Genomic DNA, 23933 nt, shown 5'->3' with positions numbered 1-23933 from the left:
AAAAATCAGTCCTGTAATTAATTAATTCCTTAGAAACAGGCTGATACTTGAGATTTTTTTCCAACAGGCATTAGTCTGTTGTTACTTAATGCATTTATAAAATTCATAAATTTAATAAATTAAATTAAACTCTGGGGGAAAACATAAGTTGACAATGGGAACAAGAGGTTCCATAAACTGTACTTGAAATAAGCAGTAGAAAAGCCAGAGTACAACAGAGCGATCCTGCAGTTAGTTGAGTGTGTACCCACCACACACTGGTCCAGGTACCTGTCAATTCCACGGAGTTCATATTCATCAACATTTAACTCTTTTGGTTCTCAGAAGTAGATTTTTAGTCGGCTTTTTTTTTTTATTTTTTAGAATATGCTATTCTGCTCCCAAGAATTCTATTCTGATGCCACTGGGAAGAGTTACTTTAGAATCAGGCCCACTTACCACTGATGAATTAGGATGCATTAGCAGTAACTGCATGGGATCCTAATTAGGAAAGGACAAACTGCTTTGGGAAAAAGTAGGTCTAAGTCTTTCTTTTGTGATGCAATGACATTATTTTCAAAGTTAATATTTTTATACCAGCCTTCCATTTGAATTCGCCATCTCCTTTTATTTAATACTCTGGATATTTGCTCCAACTATCACTTTCTCTGCTGCATTATCTCCATTTACAACAGAGTTGACTTGGGTCCGTTTTTGCCCTGTGTCATCCCTCTTCCCCCAAGGCTTCTAGTCTGTCAGCCCCAAGTGTTTTCTTGACTGCTTATAATTAACTTTACCTTTTGAATGTATTTTTTTTTATAGTTTTTACTAATTTATTTATATTCAGATGCTACCTCCGGGTTATTTATTAATGTATTTATATGTTGTCATGTCCCTCAGCTGATCCCCAAATGGCCAGTTTATTCATGCATTTGCTTCATTCTGTGTAAGACAAAACAGAGGGGCTAGGTTAGGTAGGAAATGCAAAGACAAAGCAGTCAGATTCCTGCTTTCACAAAACTCATCCTGTCAGAGAACATTTTCAAGATAGTGTCTTTTCTGAATCTGGACCAGCTTTTGAACGAGACCTCAGGTTATTGAGAAGCACGTTATGTGTTTTAGAATCCGTAAAATGCACCCCAAGAGGATTTCAAAGATTGCATTCTAGGGGAGAAGGAAATTATCAAGTTTTATTTGTCATTATTCAACTTGGTAGAACAGAAAGGTAGGTGTGAGTGAGGAAGCCCAGACAGTGAGGGAGGGGACAGGGCAGCAAGGGAGAGAGAGAGTGCAGGGGGCAGGGGGGCCGTAGCATTGGCTGGAAGAGAATCCAAGTTGTTGGGAAGCAAAGGGAATTTCAGAAGGTGACCAAGAGTTCTGTGGACGGACACAAAGGAGAAGCAAATGAAATTCACTTGCCCCCTTTGACGAGGCGGAAAGAAATAGCCTCAGCTTATTTGTGTGCTTCTGAACCCTGGTTCACCCACCACTCATTCAGAGGCTGTGGGAAATCCAGATGCAGTTGTTGTTCTCATAGAGCTACATTAGGAACCGATCCAGCCCCTGCTAGCGTATCAGGAGGCTGCGTTGGCAGCAAACAGATCCACTCCTAATGTAACTTGAGGGGAAAGCTTAATGCCTTTGCGCTGCCATTTGAATTTTTTTGTTTGAAAGAGCATATAGATTATTTATAGTCCACCAAATAAACCTGAGGGTCTTTTAATAAACTCATAGATTATGTTGCTCAAAGGAGTTTATTGAAATAATATCTGAATTCGCCCGTGACAATGACATTCCATAAGAGTTTATGACTCCATCCCGTTGGAATAGGATTTCCCACCTTACCCCAGGGTATCTGCGTATCATTTCAACAAAAGGAAGATGAAAGAGTGACTTTAGGTCACTATACCAGCTTCTCTCATATTTTTTGTTCCCCCTCAAAAACAAAAACACAGATCCAGGCAGGTAGGGGGATAACTGATAAAACTGGGAAGATCCCAACCAACTGGCTTTGAAAGGAGGTAAGTTTAAACCCTTTGATTAACATTTCTGAGGGAAAATGTGAGTTTTTCTGGTCAGCATATCAGGGGTTTAGGGAGTTTGGCTTGGATCTGATTCAAGAAAGAGGAACAAGAATGTAAAAATCCATGTCATTATAGCCAGAAGCTTTGATTCCAGCTACATTTATTTATTCTCAGATGCATCTGAAGTGTCTGAATGTGTGGGGTTATCATTCACACCACTCACATCACCACCGGACCTTACCCCCACACCCCCTTCGGGGACTGTTTCGCCATCTCTTTCTGAATTATGGTTGTTTTTCTTTCCTTAAAATTAAACCACTCCATTACATTGGATTGCTTGAAGTCCAAAATTTTAAACAGTTCCCAATCGTTTTTTTGCCCATTTTACCTTTGTATTTTCCCCTTACAGTACTTTGACCCCAAGTTCTCCTCTTCTCTGTCAGAGGGCTCTCTCTGCTCCAACTGTCTCTTCAAATCTCACGTCTCACTTGAAATTTCATTTAAAATTTCTAGCCCCTCCCTGTATTCCTTACTCATTTCTCCCTCAGCTGCCATTTATTTAACTTTATAGTGACATTTTCTAACTCCATAAAGCCTTCTGAGGTAACAACTTTTATAAAACACACATGATTCTATTGTATTTTTTTTTTCCCAAAAGAGAACGTAGCCAGGAAAGAACAATGGAGAATTGTTTTCTTCCAAATAGGACAAATTAAATAACAAAGTCAGAGAAAACTTAGAGTGAGAAGGAATTAAAAAAAAAAAAATCATCTTGTCAAGGCCCCTCATTTTATAATGAGGAAACTGAGTCCAAGTAAGGTGGAGTCATTTTTCCAAAGTGATATGGCTCATGCAGACAAGGATGGAGTTGGGCTATCCCCTCTCCCATTCCAGTTTTCTTTCCATTCCACCATATTCAGATGTTTGCTTTGAACCAGAAGTGATTCAACCATAACAGTTCACTTGGAGGCTTGATTTCCTGAATGGTGGCATCTACTCAATAAATATTACTGAGGACCCACTGTAAGCAATATTTAGGCACCGGGAATGTACAATGAATAGTTCCAAGTCCCTCCCCAACGGAGTTCACATTTAAGTGAGGGAGATCAGGGATAGATAAACACAAAGACTATGTAATGCCAGTTAGAGAAATGAGCTGTGAAGAGAAGTAGAGCAATATTGGAGACTAGAATATGAACAAAGGAATGAGTGTAGGTTTGAGGTAGAAGGGCCAGGGTGGACTTCTCTGAGGTGGTGATATGTGCGCAGAAGTCTGAATGAAGTAAAGACAGGATTCATGAGATCAGAGAGGAAAGAACTTTGTAGGCGAAATGAAGAGGAAGTGCCAAGCTCTGGAGTCCAAAAGGCCGGTGAGACCTTTATTACACATACAAATGAGTTCCCTTTTGAGGATACCGGGCGTAGCTTTCAGATGAGGTTGTAGGGCTTTTTGTATGCATCAGTGGACTAAAATGAAGAAGCCTTGAAACCTAACAGTCGGCCTTCTTAGGGACTGAATTGTACCATATTCACCAGTTGTCCATCTCGCTTGTTCTTTAACTCGCTTTAATTGTAGGAAGTTAGGAAATGGGGCATATCTTTCCCACTACGAAGACACATCGCTAAACAGAACCGTCCTCAGATGTACGTTTAGCTTTTAGTTAAGTGGCTCTGTCAAAGGGACAGATTATCTAATTGGCAGGACCAATGGCTTCTTTGGATTGGAGTCCTGGCTTTCCAGATCGCACCCCAAAGGGAATGCCAGAGGAGACTCACGAGGCCGGTGATCTGCTTCATAAAAAGAGAATCAGTGCAGGGGCAGTGAGAGGAGCTTTGGGTATGAGTGGCTCCTGTTTTTGGAAACCTGTGCTCTGGGATCCCCAACCCCCTAATAAGGAAAAGGCTCACCCATTTTGACCTTTATGGCCTGTTGCAAAGTCATTGCTGAGCTATTATTTGAGTAGCTTGAGGTAGAATAATGTTCAACTCAGCTTCCTGGAGCTGCATTTGAAATGCAATTAATTGACTGCTGTTAGTTGTCAATTAACATTTATTATCAATTAGTTCATCAAATTGATTAGTTGGCAGGACCTTAAAGTCTAAATGCACTCCTTTCCATTATAAATATGTCTATAAGAGTAAAAGCTACTCACTAATTGATGTCAAACTGGAATTGCTTATGTCGGACTTGACTCTTGTCCATATTGCATTTTAAAATCTATATCAAGTGAACTTGGATAATACGCATAAGGTTCATACTTTCAAAATGTGCATGTTTTGGGGGGGGGGGCGGCAAATGCTAAATATGCCAGGTGCAAACTTAATACCGATGTCAAAAGTGAGATTTAATAGGACTTGTTATTTCATATTCACATGTCTGGAATGATCTTACTTTGGAAAAAAACACTGTGTTTCTCGGTGTTGCTGAGATTTTGATCCACTGTCTATGTCAGTTTTAACACTTTGTGAGTCCACTAACAGGACGTGAGCTCTCAATAACTGTCTGGAGGAAGGTAAAATATGAGTGTGTACAATTTGCAACTCCTCCTATTTGAAAGACAGGTATGTATCTGTTCTTTATCACCCCTCCCACAAAAAAAAAAAAAAGTTTTCTAGGATGTACTAGCATTCTAGAATATTCTGCATTCCATCCATTATCTAAATACTAATTAATAGATTTTGAATTCCCTCTTCTATCCCTTCCCTTAGTAAAACAACCAAACCAAACCAAAACGAACAAAACCAGATATGCCATCATTTACAAAGACCCAGTTTTAATTTATTTTTCGTGTGTGTGTGGGGGGGGGGAAAGGAAGCATACAGACAAATGTTTAGCCTTCAGCATCTGAAATTTTGTCTTATCTTTTGCACACCTTAGGACGAAGCATGGAACAAAACTGTGTGTCTCCCTGTTTTACAAAACACAAGATACCTAAAAGGGAGTATTCATTTTTATTGCCTTTGTGCAAAAAGATAATTCCTGCCTCCTCCCATCCCAAATTGTGACCTAAATATGGCTGAAAGACACAACATGTGACCTGCTTAGCACTGCCTGCCATGGCCTCGAGCCACAGCAGGAACTCTATTAGAGGGAACAGCACAGATGCTACCAGATGGCCAACATATTGTCCAGAGATGACCCATGTATAATTGCAGAAAGTTCAATACATTCAGGTTTTTGAATTTAATTGCATTGACCACCTTACCTACTGCTGCTGCTGCTTTAATTTAAGGTGGAAACATAGTTTAAGTGAGACTGAGGGAACTCCTTACAGTGTTGTCTTTCTGCCTTTTGCCAAGCACCAAATTGCCTAAAGATGTGATTCCAGGTGTTCCCTGCTACCTGAACTATGAGCAGTTGAGGGCATATTTGCTTGGCCTCCGTTATTTGGATTAAGAGTTTTGCTTTTCAACCAACTTGGCAACAGATAACACACATGTGTGTATTTTCGTGTGTTTTCAAGAGGGTTTTTGGTGGAGAGAGATGACAATGGGGTGAGAGTGTGCATGCATTGTCACTTTAGCCTTCTCTGGTTCCTTATGCAAAAAGTTGGTTCAATTTCAGTTGCTTTGCCACCCCCTCTCACCTCACTTCAGCCCTAACAATGTGAGCTACCAGTGGGTGATCTGGTCCCCATGGATTTATATTTCTAGTAATATAATTTTTTGAGGGGGGCGGTGGATATTACATTTATTTTGATGTCAGCACAGATATATAGTCACTTAAAAATAAAAACCTAGACTCTAGTTCCTATGGACTTTGAACCTTTTTTCTCTGAAGAGAGATGGCAATTATATGTTATATAAAGATAGAGAACTATTGTTTCAGTTTCCTCTTGCAGGCTGTTATTTCTTAAAATGTTTCTGCTAAGCAAATGTAATCACGATGGCATGCGTTATTAATTCAAAATAGCTTCTCAAATGGCTCAAGCTCTGGGATGGCAGCATGTCTGTTGCGATGTCATTTGTCATAATTCTTTGCTCTTATATAGTGCCTTTTCTCCAAGCCACTCACATACTACATTTGCTTTGTGTCTATATTCAAGACAAAAGATAAATCCTTATTTCGTTAGAACTTTCCAATCTACTGCATCTTTTCATATTTACACTGTAGACCATCTACTGATAGATCTGATTGGTTTCCCTGATATGTCCTGGAAAGAGAATTCATGAAATAGTCAAGGAAAATTCTATTCCTTTGCCATAATCTGATTTGAGGATGGATTTTATGGTGGAAGCCATTTTATAATGCATTCGATGATGTTTTTCTGACACTTGTCATCATTAATTACGCTTTACAAAGCCCAATTTCTTGTTTAAAATCTGAATCCAAATCATTTATACCAAAAGAAGTACATTTTAAGGGCTTCAAACAACGTTTGATTTTTATAAGAATATATTCTCGTGAAAACGGTTAAATGTAGAGCACTGTGTTAAACAAAAAAGCAATAATCACAGAATTAAAAGGATTTCCTAAGTTACTGTCTTATGATTTGGACTTGCTGATAAGCCTTTCAGGATGTCACAAACCTGATTGGGTAGTGTCCCTTTAAAAGCAGAATGGCAACTGCTGTCAAAATGGAATGCACCCCCAAAACTTGCTGTTTATTCATATCCCAGTTAAAGCTGAAACAAACAACTGAAACTAATCACGCTTGAAGTTGGGTATCGCCTTTGTGAGCTTTATGAGCCTATTTTTCTGAAATTAGAAATTGCCTGAGTGAAATGTTTCTAGCTAAACTGCTTTCTACTGAAGTCATGATTTTTACAGTCAGATAAATGCCCCTTAAGCTCCATTTATGTAAGCGTCAGTGACATCCAGTGGCTAACAGGCTGATCACAAGCGCGTCTCCCCGCAGTCTGAGGGGCCCACGGTAGGAAGACGGCATCGGAATCCACCCTACATTTTGATGGTGCTGTTTCTACTCAAGAAAGTTGGTTTTATCAGATGTGGTCCTCTGCTCAGGATGACTAAATATTCCACCGAACTTTGAAATAGCAATGACAGAAATGAGACTTGAAAATTGGAAAATCCAAATGCACGTAGGGGCTCCCTAGGAAAATACCATCCCTTGGAAAACATAATCAGCATCCCCGCTAGACTCGAAGCTTGAAACTCTGCAGGTGTTATTTAGAAATGGTTACTGGGGAGCCCATGCAGCTTTAAGTTCTTCAAAGAGGACTTGTAAATTATGGCCAGGCTAGTTCATTATGCAGAGTTGGATGATGATGCTGCCGCTAATGTTTCAGACACATAGGCCTCACAGAGTAGTCCACCTTAATTTGAAAAAAGGTATTACTTGCCATAATGTCAGCTACATAAATTTATTTGCAGACAGTCAATTCATATTGATCATAACCCGACCTTCCGATGACCTTGAAGAAAGGTAGTCTGTGACGGGTATAGATATTGGGATCAATACCAGAGTGCAATCGACTACACCTAGTTACTGATAAATGAAGTAAAAAAGGTACACTATTGTCAGAGACAAAGATAATAACAGCTCATTTAGTCAACTACTTGTAAGGGTTTACTATTGATACACGTAGTTTTAATGACATCCTCGGGCGTTTCTCAAATGGCAGAAAACAATCGGGTGCAGAGTCGCTGAGCACATTAAGTAGAAAGAATCATTATTTGCCAAGTCCAAATAATAAATTCCATGATATTTATGTCAACATGGCTGAGAACTCGGGCACTCTGTGAGCTGCACGGAGATAGCCCATTATTCCAACTGCATGGGCTTGTTTCACCTCAGCTTTCTTCTCCACATGCCAGGTCTTGTGAAACGAAGCACCCTATTACGTGGGAACAAAGCCTCCAGGACCACACATTGTACGTTAGTACTACCCTCTCTTGCCCACTTGCAGCAGAATTAGCTCGCCTAGCCACAGGTATAACCAACCGTAATCATGAGGAAGAGAGCATTTGGTCTCTGCACATCTGCTCCACGTTGCTGCATCCCCCTCTGCTACGGAAAGTTAAAAGAAAGGATGTTAACAGAAATTTCCCCCAATTGTTCCTTTCTCTTTGCTGGGAATTCCACCGAGCGAGCACTTGGCAAGTTGTGCAGAACCTAAGTAAATACAGTCCATTGGCAAAATGGTAACAGGTTGTGCAGCTTAATTGGAGGAGAGAAGTTCAGGAGCCAGCCCGGTGTCTGTTGCACCCAGTTGGTAAATTGTGCCTGTGGTGAGAACAGAGTGATTTTGTAGTAAGCTCATTTTGGGTAACTAGTCAGCCTGCTACTGTGAGCCAAGAAATATGAGGATTTGGTTTCAGCGTGTGTTTTTTCTTTTTTCTTTTTTTTTCCAGTGTAAAATATATTTCTATATCTTGAGCTTTGTTTATCTTTTTGCCAGTATAATTTTAAGAAATGAATGCCGGCAGTCTGATATTGTCTTCCTCGGGGAGGGAAATGCTAAGAGACATTTGTGGCTAGTAAAACCTGCAAACAGAAGGAAAGGGCTCTGTTAGCATAGACTCCACTTGAATGTTTTCCCTGAATGCTTAAGTTTCTAAGTTGATCCCTGCAGTTAATCTCCTGGTCACATTTCTCGAGCCACACGCTTTTTTCACACGGTCCTCCTGCTTTTCGTGCCATGGTATCATTTGCTATCTCCTTTTGCCTCTTAGACGCTCATGAAGCTATTTATTAATAAACCGGTGTTTTCAATACAGCGTTGCATCAATAAACCTCCGAGTGGTTCCGTTAGTCAGCATTCTGGGAAATCCTATGCTATATTGAAGAACTGTAAATCTCCATTATTGCTTCCCATAGCACAAATAAAGAATCCCCTCTTACCTCCCTTGACATCCTCTGCTAATTTTTAAGGGTGACTGCAGACGCTCCCATAGTCACTCTGAGATGCTGAACTTTGTGTTTAGCAGGAAGGGGGGCAGCTGAAGACACCCTGACGCACCTATAATCAAAAGACATGCTAATTTGAGGTATTAAGAACCAAATTACTTCGGTTTCTCTTTAGTCTTCACTTTTCCTGAAACCTTTAACTAATCTGATGGGACAGGCGAATTCTGGACTTCAGAAGCTTCTGTTCAGCAGCTGTGTTAGCTGATTTGCAGTGTGTTATTAACTGACACGAAGAAAATATCAGTAATTAGGAAGATAAGAATAGACCCTTATATACCTTTTTTGGTATCAGACAGAAGGAGTAGGGCAATCTTTGTTTATACCAACTAAAAAACTTCTGGTATTTACTACCTAAGACAAGGGGAATAATTACATTTCTGCACCACTGGAAGAAAGCGTTGGGCCAACGAAAGGTGTGGCTTCTTTCTATTTATATGGTTTCCCCAAGAGAAAGCACAGTGGAAGTTTGAAGATGGGAGAGTGCCTACAGCGAGGGCTGGCAGCCTGGAGGAGCTGTCGGGGAAACTGGCTTTGACGATGGGGCTGGATTTCCTCGAAGGGTCCCTTTGAAAGTTGCAAGTGCTATATATTTGAAAAGCCAAATTTTAGTATTGCTAGAGATGCTTTCAGGAAAGCAGGCTTAGGAATCCTAAGAAACCTTTCATGGTAATATCCCAGAAGTCCCTGATCACGCTGGGACTGGTGCCTTGATATTTGGCATCTTTAGCTTGCTTGGTAACAGGTTCCCTCTTTTTGGGGGGTGCCTCAAGCACCTCTACTCTGCATTTGGGGTTGTCCTGCCTTGCCCGTATCTGCTGCTCTGGCGCTGGGCTCTGACAAGGCACTAAGTCATTAGGGGCACAGGCCTATACCCCCCTCCGAATCAATTTTGCAGCTCACTTTCTACTTTGTATTCTAATTTCATTTTTCATTAGCATATCCACTGAGAACGGGGAGTCCTGAGCTGTTGCCAGGGCTCTGTGAGTTTCCTAGCACCCAGCTGCTCTCTGCTGACTCCACCTGGGCTAAGCCACCTTAGTTCTTCTCTGGCCTGCTAATTGGCTGCTCTTGCACCGTCCTTGACCAAAATTATGTCTTCAAGATCTTGTTTTAGTTCTCTGTGCTTCTTTGCCTCTTTTCAGGATCTTCTCTGGTCCCTGGGATTCTAGGGTGTGCTACAGAGGCATCCCACAAGGGCTGTCTTTTGGGCAGTGTCCAGTCTTCCAGATCGTTTCTAAGTTCCCACCTCCCTATTACAATTTCAGTATTTTATTCAGTCAAAGTGATTGTGTACGTTGGATTGCCTAATGATAAATTCCTGGTGGGTAAGTGGATTATTCTATTGGATCTAGGTGACATTTACATTTTACATAGGGATGATGAGAAGCCTCAAAGACTTTCTCAACACTGAGGGGGTGGAGGGAAGAGATTATTTTAAGACATTGGTGTCTTTTAGTAGCAGTCCTTGAATGACACCCTAGTCCAGATATGTGTAAGGCCGGCCATCTGTAGCATGATGTCCCAGTAGGTCTACACGTGCTCCCGTAATTGCATTCAGAACAGCAGCAGCAACAGTGGAGTGGATTATAACTGAAGGCCACAGACAGGCATTCCAGACGCGTGCCATTTGATTTAGATTCTGAATCTCACCAGATTCCCACTAATACCTCCATTCAATAACCTCAACTAGCTAGAAGTATGTCCTAAATTGTACCTTCTGGTAACTCAATATCAGTTTGAGTAAATGGAGTTCCTTTGCTGGGGGCCCTTCACTCTGACAAGGATACGTCATCTTTGGTGAGAGACAAGATACTGAGGAGAGATAAACCCTCAGCTATGTTGCTCATCCTAGCCATGCCAACCAAGTGGGAACACCCAGCAGACATGATCGTTTTTCTACAGCTCAAAGCATTAGTCTTTTGGTAGCCCTGAATTCTGGGGCTGAAATCGCAAATATTTTAAGACATAAAGAACTTTTTTTTTTTTTTTTTTTTTTTTAAGGTAGGTCTTCCATTTGTCGTTAAGTGAGGTTGTCCTTCGACGAAAAATGCCTTAGGTAGATCTTCTGCTAGGTTCTACCTGCAGAAAAAAATACCTTAGATGCCTTTAAAAGGACTGCAAAATTGCAAAAGCAATAACATTGTACCATATTAATTAATTTTGAATTACAGCCAAACTCTTATATAAGTGCATATGATATTCATGGTAAGGCCAAATTAATTCTTTATGATCAGTGCTATTGTAATCAATACTAAATGAATTCATAATGATAAGATACTTAAAATAAAGAGTTACCACAAAAACAATAAAAAGACCATCATCATCCAAGCTTTAGCACACTAATAAAGTATTAGCTCAATAAGCTGGTGCTATCTGTGACAATCAATGGCAGATACTTAATTTATTTCTGCTTGCCCCTGTCTTGCTTTTCCTGTAAGGGCTGTGTAAAAGCACCATCCTTTGAGTCTACTGTAAATTGTATAGCACCAAAGAAATGCAGTATGCTTCTTATTACATAATTTTGCTGTAGTATTTACTTTACATGTCACCTCTCTGGCAAAGAACTCAAGGTTCTATATACACCTATTTACATTCCGAGTGATTTTTTTTATGGTTTTATTTTTTAATTTTTTAAAAGATATCATTTATTTATTTATGAGAGAGAGAGACAGAGACAGAGACACAGGCAGAGGGAGAAGCAGGCTCCATGCAGGAAGCCCGACGTGGAACTTGATCCCAGATCTCCAGGATCACGGCCCAGGCTGAAGGCGGTGCTAAACTGCTGAGCCACCAGGGCTACCCACCAAATGAATTTCTTTTGCCTCTGTTTCCTCCCTAGGAGAGTCATCTCATCTTTTTTTCTTAATCTTTTCTTTCTTTTCTTAATCTCCTCTCTCTCTCTGTCTCTCTCTCTTTCTTTCACTGATGGGGATATTTGCAGTGTGTATGGGATAAAATCTTGAAGGTGGCTAAACTGGTCTCTACATATTCACTTTTTCATTTCAGCTCTGTGAAAAGACATTGTACAGTTGGAAAGTAGTCGCTCTATGACATCTGTCCTTTAGCATACATCAAAGAATCAATCAATCCTGAAATTAAGAAACAATCAGGATTTTCCGTATTTCCTCCCTTCCTCCCTCTCTGCCTTCTCTCCTTCTATTGTAGGCACTATTTTGAGTATTTTCCATACGTAAGGTATATGCTAGGTCCTAGGAACAGAAACAGAAACAGAAAAAAAAAAGAGAAAAAACCTCAAACCAACCATAATCTTTATTTTCCAGCTTTGACAGAGTCATGGAAAGAGTACTGGGTTGCTGTCAGATTAGGGCCAGATCTTAGCTCTTTCACTTTATTTGCTTTTTGATCTTAGGCACTACTTTAGAGAAAAATTCCATATCAAATTCCTCTTTCTTGGGAACATGGAAAGCTGCAGTTCCCAGCAACCATGCCTTTGAATAGGATTGGGTGACTAGTTCTGACCAATGAATTATATAGAGAGATTATGTGTGTCACTTCTGTGAAGTGAATGAAACACTCCTATGTAACTCTCTACTTCTTTCTTTACCAACTTATAGGGTAGCCGAAGTTTGAGGTGCCAGAGCTACAAAATGAAAACAATCCATATTGCCGAGCCATTGCAAAGAGAATGGCTGCCATGAAGAGGTAGCCCAGACTGTGTGACTTTGTTTCTTTTGGAAGTACTCGTTACTGCAGCATAAGCCTGATCTATTCTAACTAAAACAGGTATCTGACTTCTCTGAGCATCAGTTTCTTTACCACAACACAGGAACAATATATATTTTTTACCTACATATCAAGTTACTGAGAAAATCAGATAAGCTAGCCAACACACAACACACAAACTATTTAAGTCAGAATTATGCAACGGTTGGCTGAGTCTACTCTGGATCCCAGAATTAAAACTCTGACAATTTCGTAAGATTCATTTGGCCCTGGTATCTGTCTCTTATGATATCAGGAGATGTTGTTTAACAAAAGATTTTTTTTAAGTGATTTGTGGAAGATAATTAAAATTCAGTCTCTGTAAAGGGAGTCCTATGTGAATCACCTCTATGGGGTCTGATACCTGCTTCCCATTACTCTTTCTGAAGGCCTGCATACTTCTCTGGTCTGGAGCTTCATGAGTGAGTGCTACATTCTCTGCCCCATAGTCTGCATCAAGTCTGATTTATACCTAAAAAGTTTTGTTGCTAAGCTTGGATTTCGTTGATGCACTTCTGCAACTGCAGACTTTACATCCCGAGATTTTATATATTGATTTTTTAAAAAAGATTATTTATTTATTTATTCTTGAGAGACACACAAGAGAGAGACAGAGACACAGGCAGAGGGAGAAGCAGGTTCCATGAAGGGAGCCCGATGTGGGACTGATCCCAGGTCTTTGGGATCACACCCTGGGCTGAAGGCGGCACTAAACAGCTGAGCCACCTGGACTGCCCCGATTTTAATGGGAAGTTTTGCTTCCTTCCAATAGTCTCTATAAATTTGGGTTCTGGTTATATTTTCTGCTCACCTATTCTAAGGGCTGGGTCGTGTCCTCTCTGTTGGCTTTCTTTTCTCTATGAGAACTAAAATTCCAACCAGATACGAAAAAGGATTTTGAAGCTCCCTTGATGAAAGCATTTGTTTTATTTAATTTATTTTTTGTATTTAAAATTTTAAACTGAGCCACTGCCCCCACTCCTACCCTGTAACACCAGATGCCTTTGAAAATAGCCATCTTGAATTGTTACTGTTGAAACTACCACAATTTAGTTATTAGCCCTATACAAATGGAAATTTAAATCAGTATTGTTATATTAAATCATTATTATTGTGAGATTAACTTAGGATATGTGAATTCATTCAGTTGTATTGTGACTACAAAAAGTACAATAAATGGTCAAAAGTCACTGAACGTGAAGTGGGTGGGTATTTAGAGGGGGTAGTTAGGAAATACATCTTTTGAGTAAGGGTTAAACCCAAAGGGTGAGAGCACGATTAATGTTAATGTAGGCTAGGAGTTTTTTTTTTTAAAAGCTTACAAAAGTATTTCAAACCTGGGAAAACATTGCCAATAATGAATGAAAAAAATTACTGCAGAGGGGCAACTGACTCATTCGGCCCATAGAGCATGTGACTCTTGATCTCAGAGTCATGAGTTCAAGTCCCATGTTGGGTGTAGAGTTTACTAAAAGAAAAAAGAAAAGAATACTACAGAATTTGAATGAACAATGTTCATGTGAATGCATACAAAATGTCTATTGTTACTAATCAACTGAAACTCAACTGTCCCTATTTTATATAAATCCTATTTAATATGAGTGTATTTTAATATACTTGATCTGATGTGCTTAGAACCCACAAAAATCTGCGTGAACGAGAAAGAGCTAGCTGTGTGAGGATCCTATAGGGCAGACTATCACAGGCAGAGTGTCTTGAAACAGAAATGTATTTGATGTGATTGAGGGAGAGAAAGGCAGAGAAGGCTAGAGAACAGGGAGCGGCAGAGAGTGGTAGGACATGAGGTTGGAATGTGACAGTGTCTAGGTTTTGAAATATTCTATGGAGGGTGAGGAAATTGGAGAACTATACTTCTTTACACACTCCCTTTTTTCTGATTCTTGTGTGTACGTGTGAACATGTGTGTGTGAGCCCTTCTTTCTTTTCATCACATGCATTTGCCTGTGAGACGTTGGATAAGCCAGGGATAAAGGATATTAGTTGTTTTCCTGTATACTTCGGATACTCCTTTGCATACATTATTGCCCTGGTGCTTCCACTGATATTCTTAAATCCAAATACTCTGCAGTATTTCCATGTATTTACCAATCATGGACCAAACAAGAGCATCCTAGAGACTAGCTAGCTTCATGACGGTAGGTTCTTGACTTTCAGACTGACGCCCAATTACATGTGGGTTGTTTGGTTTCATCTCATTTCAACATGGCCGGTTCCCAGACTTAAGGGAGAATTTCAGTCTTGGGGATCTCATAAGAATGGGGACAGCCATTGAATGCTAGAGCCCGCCACCTCTTCTTGCCTTGTCATGGGTTGCATGCTTTGTCCCAGAGCTTCAGCTCAGGGTGGTTGCTCCAAATGCTGTATTATTCACACTTGTTTTATGATACTGTCCAGTTACCACTGAATAAGAAAAATATCTTAAAATAATTGCTTTATCAGGTATGTCTCAAAACTTTCTTTTATGCCGTCTGGGGAAGGAGGCGGGGGCAGTTTAGTGCTTTGCCTGCCAAGCCACAGAACATCTTTGCTGCTTTCTTTTTCCTTTCAATTGTCATTGAAAATAACTAGTCATAATGCCTTTGTAAGCCCCGCCTGGCCTCAGCTATGCGTAAATCATGCTCCCAGACAGGGCCCCTTGGTTTAGAGGTCCCATTGTGGGAGTGATTTAGGTAGAGGCGGGATCATGAATAAAGAACACTCACCCTCTTCTTCAGAGGCAGGGGCGAGAGAGAGCCCGGGAGAGCCCTTCCCAAACATCTCTTTTCAGCACCAGTATTTGGCTAAGAGCTTTAATTTCATTAGACAAATGGGGGCTGGGTTTTTCCATGCATCTCAGCCTCCTTTTAATGTGTAAATTACATAGGATTTGCCACTCATTACAATGGTGATATGATTATTGGCCTCAAACAGACCACACTGCACAGGCCCCCAGTGATAGGCCAGCTAAGAAGTGGCATGTGTGGGAAAAATTGGATAGCACATGTTTTCTGATCACAAGCCCTCAAAAGAATTGAATTCAAACCAAGTGAGGCTCCCACTTGGTTTACTCAGAGTGCTTCATGCAAAATTGATTTCTGGGTGGATGTGACATCATGGTAGGTAATGATGTAGTTGTGGGGTGAGAGCTGCCCAGGGGCCAGAAGCAGTGGCCCAGGAGAAAGCTTTTTGGACTTGGAGGCAGAAGCCATAGTTTGGCTGTTTGACTGAAGACAAGTCACTCAGCTCCTGTGAACCTCACTTTCCTCATTCACAAAATGGGGATAATAATGTTTGCTTAATACCTGCAGATTATTAGGAACATTATTTTTTTAAGCTCTGCTATGTATGACCGTGCTAAGAAATATCACTCATGTTGTCTATTCATCCTTTTAAAATAACCTTTAAAAGTAGTTCTAGCTAAGCACACTGAGGAAAATTGAAGAGGCCAGCACGGCATTTATCCGCAAATGCTCCATGGACATAAAGTTTTGTGGAAAAATTTACAGCCTAGAAAACGCTTTATAGTGTGTCCACTCCTTCTCAACCTGTCTTTAGAAAACCACAGTATCCATCAGCATACTAAAGGCTCTGAGACGCTTCCTATTAAAACATTTTTTTTTGTTCTTTTTGTTTTTTTTTTTAACTGTAATCTCCCATGAAACCGTCTTTTCTTCTCTCCCACCCCAACAAATATATACACCCAACTTCTCAGGACCTAAGTCTTCCATAAAGGCAATAGTACAAGGCTGGTTATTGATTTGGGAATGGAGAGGCAGTAGAAAATCCACAAGTCCTTGGAGGGAGTCTTTGCTGGGAAGGGGTCAGTAGGAAAAAGACACTTTCTAGAGCAAGGACCCTGTGAGTTTGTAATTATGATGGTTGGCTCCTTCTGGTAGAACTATGCCAACATTTGGCCACAGTGTGAAAGGAATTCATTGTCTCCCTCAAAGGAAAATTTATTCTCCAGGGATGGAATATATGCTATTATTTCTACTTTCACTCACGCATCCATTCATTCACTTTGTATTCTTTTTTAAACCCAAATATATGCCCCATCTGTAGTCTATGTTGTGCCAGACATTTAGACCTTTAGCCACACAAGACTATTGTCTTGGTAGATGTATACTGATCCAAACTTAAGCACCACTATTCCATAAATGGCTTCCAACACCACCATCTTATTCACTAGCACAAACTGGCCACAGTAGCATTATTTTGCATTTGTTTAATTCTTTGTGTTACAAAGCACATATATTTCTCAAGAATTTTCAGAGTCTGTTCCTTAGAATGCTAAGTAAGAAAGAAGGTTGTAAATGTTTCTGAAAGGACAAGTATGTAAGTACATTTGTTAGGGTGCTGCGGGAGTGGTTTCATTGAAAATTCTGGGTTAATAAAGAGTTGGACATGGTCTCTTTAATACAGGACATCTCAGAGCTTTGGATGTGCACTGTGATTCTCTAAGAGTATGATAAGGGCAGACGGGGCAGTGATAGCACGTTCCACCTTCCAGGCTACAATTAGCCAGAAAGCTCTTTGTTCATGGGTATTTTTTGGTAATCAGTGATTACCTCTGATGGTTTCCATAAGAAATGAAGGAGGTATGTTGGTGATACCGCCTAGAACCTATACACACACAGTGGACGTTCACAGGAGATGAAGTCCTCTAACAGCTGTGGGAATCAGGCAGGCCTTACCCTTTCTACCTATTCCCCTGTAGGCACAACTCATTTTCTAATCTAGCTGTGATCTGGGTTGATTCCTGGGTCTTGGGTCTCTTAGTTATTCCCCTCTGGGATTAGAGGCTAACTTGTTCTCGTACCCAGTCTCCTGGGCCCTTCCCTCTTCTCCTTTCTCTAGGTCCCGCCTGCCAATGGACTGGGACTAGACAATTTTTACTCTTTTGTCCATCCACTTCTTCGAATAACAACTCAGGCACTGCCGGATGCTGAGAATAATTTTCCTCAGAAAATGTGCTGTCCTACTTTACCGTTTGATCAGAAATTTTAGATATTCATGCTGGCTTGGACCAGCCTTGAGTTTACTGTCTCAGCAGCCTGAGCATAGAATGCCCCATGTCCTACCTCACCTGTTTTAGCTCACTCTACCTTGTCTACTGAGAGCTCCCAGTTTGCCACCAGGCCAGAGCTTGGTGGACTTTGATTATCTTAGAAATGTTCTAGAACTATGCGTTATACGTGAGTAAATTTATACCTGCTTTATACCAGTGTCAAATGGCAGGATATGGCTTTAACTCTGATCTCTAGACTACCAGGATGATTCTCTTTCTACTATACTAGTGTGGTTGATTGTCTGTTACTTTATTCCCTGTTCATTGGGAATTTATCTCATGTGCAGAAGAATTTTGCCAAAACTTTGATCATTTTATACATACTAAGTGCATAACTAAGTTGGGCCATCTTCACCAACTCTCTGTATTAGGGAGACTAAATCCTACAAAACATACCCTTTTGAGTGACTCATGTTTGAAATCATGGTTCCTTCATTAAGACCTGGGCTGCAGTCATTCTAGGGTAAGTTCTGAATGCCAGACTTACTCCCAGCCAGAATAGCTTTTGAGGAAAAGATTTCCTACAGAAATAGTCCTGACTGCCTCCAATGCCTTTAGCAATGATCCCAGGGAACGTTTAAGGATGGAGCCATGTATATGACACCTGGAACTAAGGACTAGATGCTGGAGATTGGGTTACCCACAGAGTGGTGTTTCTTATAGATCTAACTCACGGTCATTGCCCTGACCATGCTCTTGCACAGATGCTAGAGCCAACCGTCCTCTCTGTCTGGGTTGAGGTGTCATCTTTCCTCACCAGTAAAAGTCAAGGACACATACCTGAGTATCGACTTGTTAGGCTGAGGTCAGTTCAAGAACAAAGACACCCAAGGAACAAAACTGGGGGTGGCCACATGGCAATAAAATCATGAGACGTTGCTAGGCAGTCAGTATATGGAACATCAGGGAAAGTGACCTGCTGAATCTTAAACAGCTCAAGTTCCAAAATATGAAGAAACCGGGTATGCGGATAAGAGGATTAAGGGATTGGGGTTTGGGTAGTTCTTTATAAAATCTGGCTGGGAGATCTTCAAATTTCATTTCTATAACCAAACACTAAACAATGAATTAGGTTTATTTCATGCAGAAAAATGGCAAAGCACATAACTGGAGGGATGGTGAGAGGAGCGCCCACTCCGCTCGAAACCATGAACTTTTGATAATTTATCCGTATTCTCTTAAAGTATTTGTGATGTAGGATGTATGTTTGAGAGACGGGTGAGCTGTGGTTAAAAGGCTTGGAACAAAGTATAACTAAATGACCTGCCCAGAGAGTAAGCCTATGACCTTGGATGTAACTTCTGCGGAACCACGTTAAAGAACAACGGTAACGACTGAGATTTTTCTATCTGAGTTCTGAAAATTGCCGTGATTGTCATTTGTCAAGCAAATGCTTCATTCTTTGCCCTAAACTACAGAGGCCGTTCTATGAAGTCTTCATCAAAAGCTTTGAGGGAGATTACATTATATAATGCAAAATATTTTATTTCATTGTCTTTCCTGAGATCAATGAGTTTAACTTTCGATCTTACTACATTTTGAACTGCTGCAGATGGTGTAGGTGGCAAATATTACACATTTGGTAAGAAAACATCATGGATATAAATACCCTTGCCTTTTTTCCTCAGATCAGTGGAGAGCTTTAAGAACAGGATAAATACCCATCTGCCTGGAAAATTGCCTGGAGGCAGGGTGATGGACTAGATGTCTTACTTAGATTCCTTCCAACCCTCTGATTCAAGCTCTCCACTGCTGCCAACAGAGTTAGTTCTGGTGGGATACGTTCAGGACTGCAGACCCTTCTGCCTATGTGCATAATGCCTGGAGATTTTTCCTTGGGATCCATTAAGAACAAGTTTTCTTTTCCAATTCTAGGGAAATACGCTGCTTCTGAAATGTTATCTGCTCTGCAGACTTTGCCTGACAGGATGGGGCTCTAATAAATGACGAGTGGATGAATGTGAATGGACTTTGGGGAGGGGGTCAGGCTTTCAGGGGACCCAGCATCTTTGTGATTTATGTCTTGAAGGGGCAGGGCATGAAGCGCAAAGGCATTCCTTAAGCTCATCTGCCAGCTGATGGTGATTGGGATCATTATGGCCAACAATGTGACACTGTTGATGCTACTTGCACCCATGCAGGTGCCAGGTGGTGTTATAGTGGTAGCGGAAGTCACAGTCACAGCTAAGAAGTTTTCCTAATCCTTTTTTTTAAAAAAAGAGTTTATGTATTTATTTGAGAAAGAGACAGAGAGAGAGAGAGAGAGAGAGAGAGAGAGAGAGCGCGTGCACATGAGCAGGGGCAGAGGCAGAGGGAGAAGCAGACTCCCCACTGAGCAGAGAGCCATGTGGGGTTCAATCCCAGGACCCTGGGACCATGACCTGAGCTGAAGGACCCGACTGAGCCACCCAGGAACCCCACGTTTTTCCCAATCCTAATAAGAGAGGCAGTACACTTTTGTGTTTATGTGTATGTCTGTACACGTTACTTTTTATTTAATGTTTAAAACTCAGCCATACTTTTTTAAGAAAATATTTAAGAAGGTGGAATTATGACGCCTAAGACAAAAATAATTCTTAATTCTCCAACACAGAAAAAAAATCACTGTCGATGGGATGGCATAGACATTGGATGTTTGTGAGTGAGTGTACTGAGCACTCCAAAAATTAACGGATGAACCCATCCCACCATAGCATATAAATTGCCCCTGAAAACAGTATATCATAGGAGAAAATTTAAGTGTCCACTGCAGAGCACTAGTGATTCTTTAATTTTTCACTTGAAAAAAAATTTTTTTCTTCACTTGAGGAGTAGTTTTTGCATTCTCTGGAGTATAAGCTGAAAAAGTTCCCATGAATGGCTTTGTGTTACTTCCAGGGCAGGGACGGGGAGGGAGAACACGAACCCACTCGCTGGGCCCTCGCTTCTCCAAGAGCGCTCCCAGCATGATTGTTGTCAGCGTACTAAGTTCTTCCATTTCTGTTATCAGCGCCAGCAGCTAGTTGCTATCTCAACCCCTCACCCTTTCTTTGCCTTTCAAAAAATTTTAAAAAATAATGTTTTCTTCTGAATAATTGAAATCATTTTGTAGACTGTTACTTGATTTGTAACAATAAAATCATTTTGAGAGGAGGCTCCTGGTTAGCTGCCTAATTACGTTTGTACCCTATGTAAATTGATCCCTCCACACTGGTGCTGTACACTTAATATTTCAAATTCATACAACAGCAATGCAACTCATTTATATGTTTCATGGCCTTTGAGTTGCTCATGATTAGAAATATTGCACACGCATATGTTAGAATTTTATGATCTTTCTCTGCAGACTTTTTCTGACTCCGTCTGTGGAGTGTGTGTATGTGTGTGTTGATGTGCCTGTGTGTGTGTGGGGGGTTGTATATATAGTCAGAACTTTTTTGCTTAACTCTCAGTGAAGCATTTTCCCAGTTTGTTTCCCAATTATTTTATTTATTGATTTGTCTATTGTACCATGTTGGTCTTACCCACCAAAAATATACACATCATAAGAGGAGGGATTTTTTTCTGTGTTTCTCATTGCCATATCCCCAGCATCTAGAATAAGTTTTAGCACAAAAAAGGTGCCAATAAACATTAGCTTAGGTGGGGTCTGAGTGGCTCCTCTGCCTCCAGCTCAGGTTGTGATCCCTGGGTCCTGGGATCGAGCCCTGTGTCAGGCTCCCCTGCTCCATGGGGAGTCTGTTTCTCCCTCTCCTTCTGCCCTCACCCCCCATTTGTGTGCTCTCTCTCTCTTTGGCTCACACACACTCTCTCTCTCTCTCTCAAATAAATAAATAAAATCTTTAAAAACTGTTAGTTTATTGAATAAATCAGTGACGGAAATATTCACTGCATTTATGATTTTTATTGACTGTGTAGCATTCCCTAATAAAGGCATAACCAAAGTTTTGATAATTATCCCTCTATTGTTGATGATAAAAGCTGTATAATATTTTTAGTATCATAACCAATGATCTGAGGAACAAAAACTTTTTTCTTCATGGGTAGATTCTAGAAGTAGAATTACTAGGTCAAAACATAATAGTGATGTAATGTTCTCACAGCTTAATATATTATGCTTAGTTTCCCCCTTAGAACACTAGCATTCATTTTACATCACAAGGAATGAATGAAAATGTACATCTTATCACATCCTTGCTTTTTGGGGTGACTTTTCAACTTTCTCAATTTTGGCCTTCAGGGGAATTCCATTTTTGTTGTGGACATTATATTAGTCAAGATATCTCTAGTTAGTATGACAAAAATTCCCCAGTCTTAACACAATAAAAGTTTTTTTTTTCCTTGTTCTTGGTACAGTCTGATGTAGCTTGAGTGACTCTTCTGGGCAGCTGTTCTCCGAGCAGGAGAACTTAACTCCAAGAAGGAGTTCACTTCCTTGAGTGTGTGTGTGTGTGTGTGTGTGTGTGTGTGTGAGAGAGAGAGAGAGAGAGAGAGAGAGAGATTGGCAGAAACAGAGAATTTGGCAGACCAAGTCGTGCATTTTATGGCTCAACTAGAAGTCAAGTACACATTTCTGCCCACATTCCAGTGGCCAAACAGGACCCAGTCATGTGGTCCCACTTAGGTGCAAGTGCAAGAGGGGCTGGAAACATGGAATCTTCCTAAATACCTGGTCAACAAATATATCTTGTCTTGAAGCAGATTCTAAAAAATGTCTTCTTTCACTTTTTAGGTAGCTGAAGAGTGTAGGGTGCCTGTTATTAAATCTGATGCCCTCCATTCTGCTCCAATGGACTACACACTCCATTTCCTACACAGTGGCCAGGACCTTGGCCGCTAGTATCCACAAAGTAAAGACAAATAAAGAGAACAATCACCCATCTTGTCAGGGACGTGGTTGCTTGCCCTGCAATTGAGGAGAAATGCTATTCAATTTACCCACCTTTAAAGTTCGCTTTTGGTGTCCTGGAACAATTCCAACTTGGATAATTGCATTCTGCTGATCTAAAATTCCCCTGTAGTTTCCTTCGGATGAGCTAGCCTTCATTTCCCCCTCTACACATCGTAGGGTAGTGTTCCTGGCATCCAATGATCACTCCATTCCACAAAGAGGCTGGTTTCATTTCACCACCAGGAAAGCAATCCCTGGGTGGATTGACAGAGCCTGCAGGTTTCTTTGGTTCCTTAAGTGTGGAAAACATATATTTAATGGATTAGTTAATTAGTAACTTGAAGCTCTAGGTGGTGGAAGAAATTACTAATCTTTTGTTATGTCATAAATTTAACTCTAAAAATTAAAAAAAAATAAATTATCTTCTCAAGAACGTGTCGTATCGTTTGACCCAACAAATAACGCAAGACATTTTCTGTTGTGAAATACGAGATGTTATGATATCATGAATAATAGCTATGGAACCTACACTAGAATATTCCCACAGCAATATGTGTACCTCTATCCAAAATAATAAACTTTTCCTCTCCTGGCTTTTCAATGAACAGAATTAACATTTAGCGAATCACACTTCTTTTTTTTTTTCTCTCCCAGGAATATTCACCTTACGAAGCAGTGCACACAACCTCCAGTGAAATGCTTATGTGTGTTAAAAATAGTCAGGGACAATATTAATTTTCATCCAGAAATAAAGTATTAACCGGTGTGGGTGATTCCTTTAACAATTGAAGGTCAATTTGCAATTAAAGGGTCTTTTAACAGAGTATCAGAATAACGTACTACTCATTGGGGTGATGGAAACAAAATAAAATGAAAATACAGCTGTTGAGCAATTATTAAGGTTGAGCCTGAAACTTATAGAGATCTTTTATTTATTAATTTTTTTTGTCTAAAACCGTTTTTTAAAAAAATCCAAGCTTATTTCTGGTTTACAAATTTCAAAGCTCCCATAACCAAAGGAGGGAGATTTTCTAACACTAGGGGGTTATCCTATTAAAATTCATCATGATTCTCCTTACTGAAAGAAGTAAACAAGAATCAATTTTCTTTAGTAAAGAAGTTGCCTGAGAGGCAAGTTGAGCTAGGACCAACTTGATGGATTCCTATGAAAGTTTACAGGTACCTGGGAATCACAACCTACGATTTACAGGGAATTCTTTCCTCGGTTCTTTTCCTTGGGCAGGAGGAGCGAGGGTGGGGGCGGGGGTGAGGGGGAAGGAAATCTGTATTAGAAGAAAAGGAGAGGCTCCTTAGCACACACAAAAGGATTTTATAGCTTTTAATTCTGCTAAGCCACCACTACATGGAGGATGCACAGTACTGTAATTATCTGGCTG

At 40.4% G+C, this 23933-nt stretch overlaps 1 long non-coding RNA gene across 6 annotated transcripts in view; it reads left to right on the top strand.

Annotated features, from left to right (window-relative positions):
• The window catches only part of LOC140612128 (uncharacterized), a 46288-nt gene that overhangs the window by 14372 nt on the left and 7983 nt on the right, over positions 1-23933 (top strand). Inside the window, exon 4 of one of the 6 annotated variants that reach the window (XR_012013438.1) lies at positions 12451-12605. The exons of the other annotated variants lie outside the window; for them this stretch is intronic. This is a non-coding gene — a long non-coding RNA (uncharacterized lncRNA). Of the gene's footprint in view, positions 1-12450; positions 12606-23933 lie in introns of those variants that run through there. 6 annotated transcript variants of the gene reach the window in all.

Source organism: Canis lupus, chromosome 20 (genome assembly GCF_048164855.1).
Source record: "Canis lupus baileyi chromosome 20, mCanLup2.hap1, whole genome shotgun sequence".
Taxonomy (NCBI): Eukaryota; Metazoa; Chordata; class Mammalia; order Carnivora; family Canidae; genus Canis; species Canis lupus.
The sequence above is the reverse complement of the archived record's forward strand: the minus strand, read 5'-3'. Positions and strand labels throughout refer to the sequence as shown.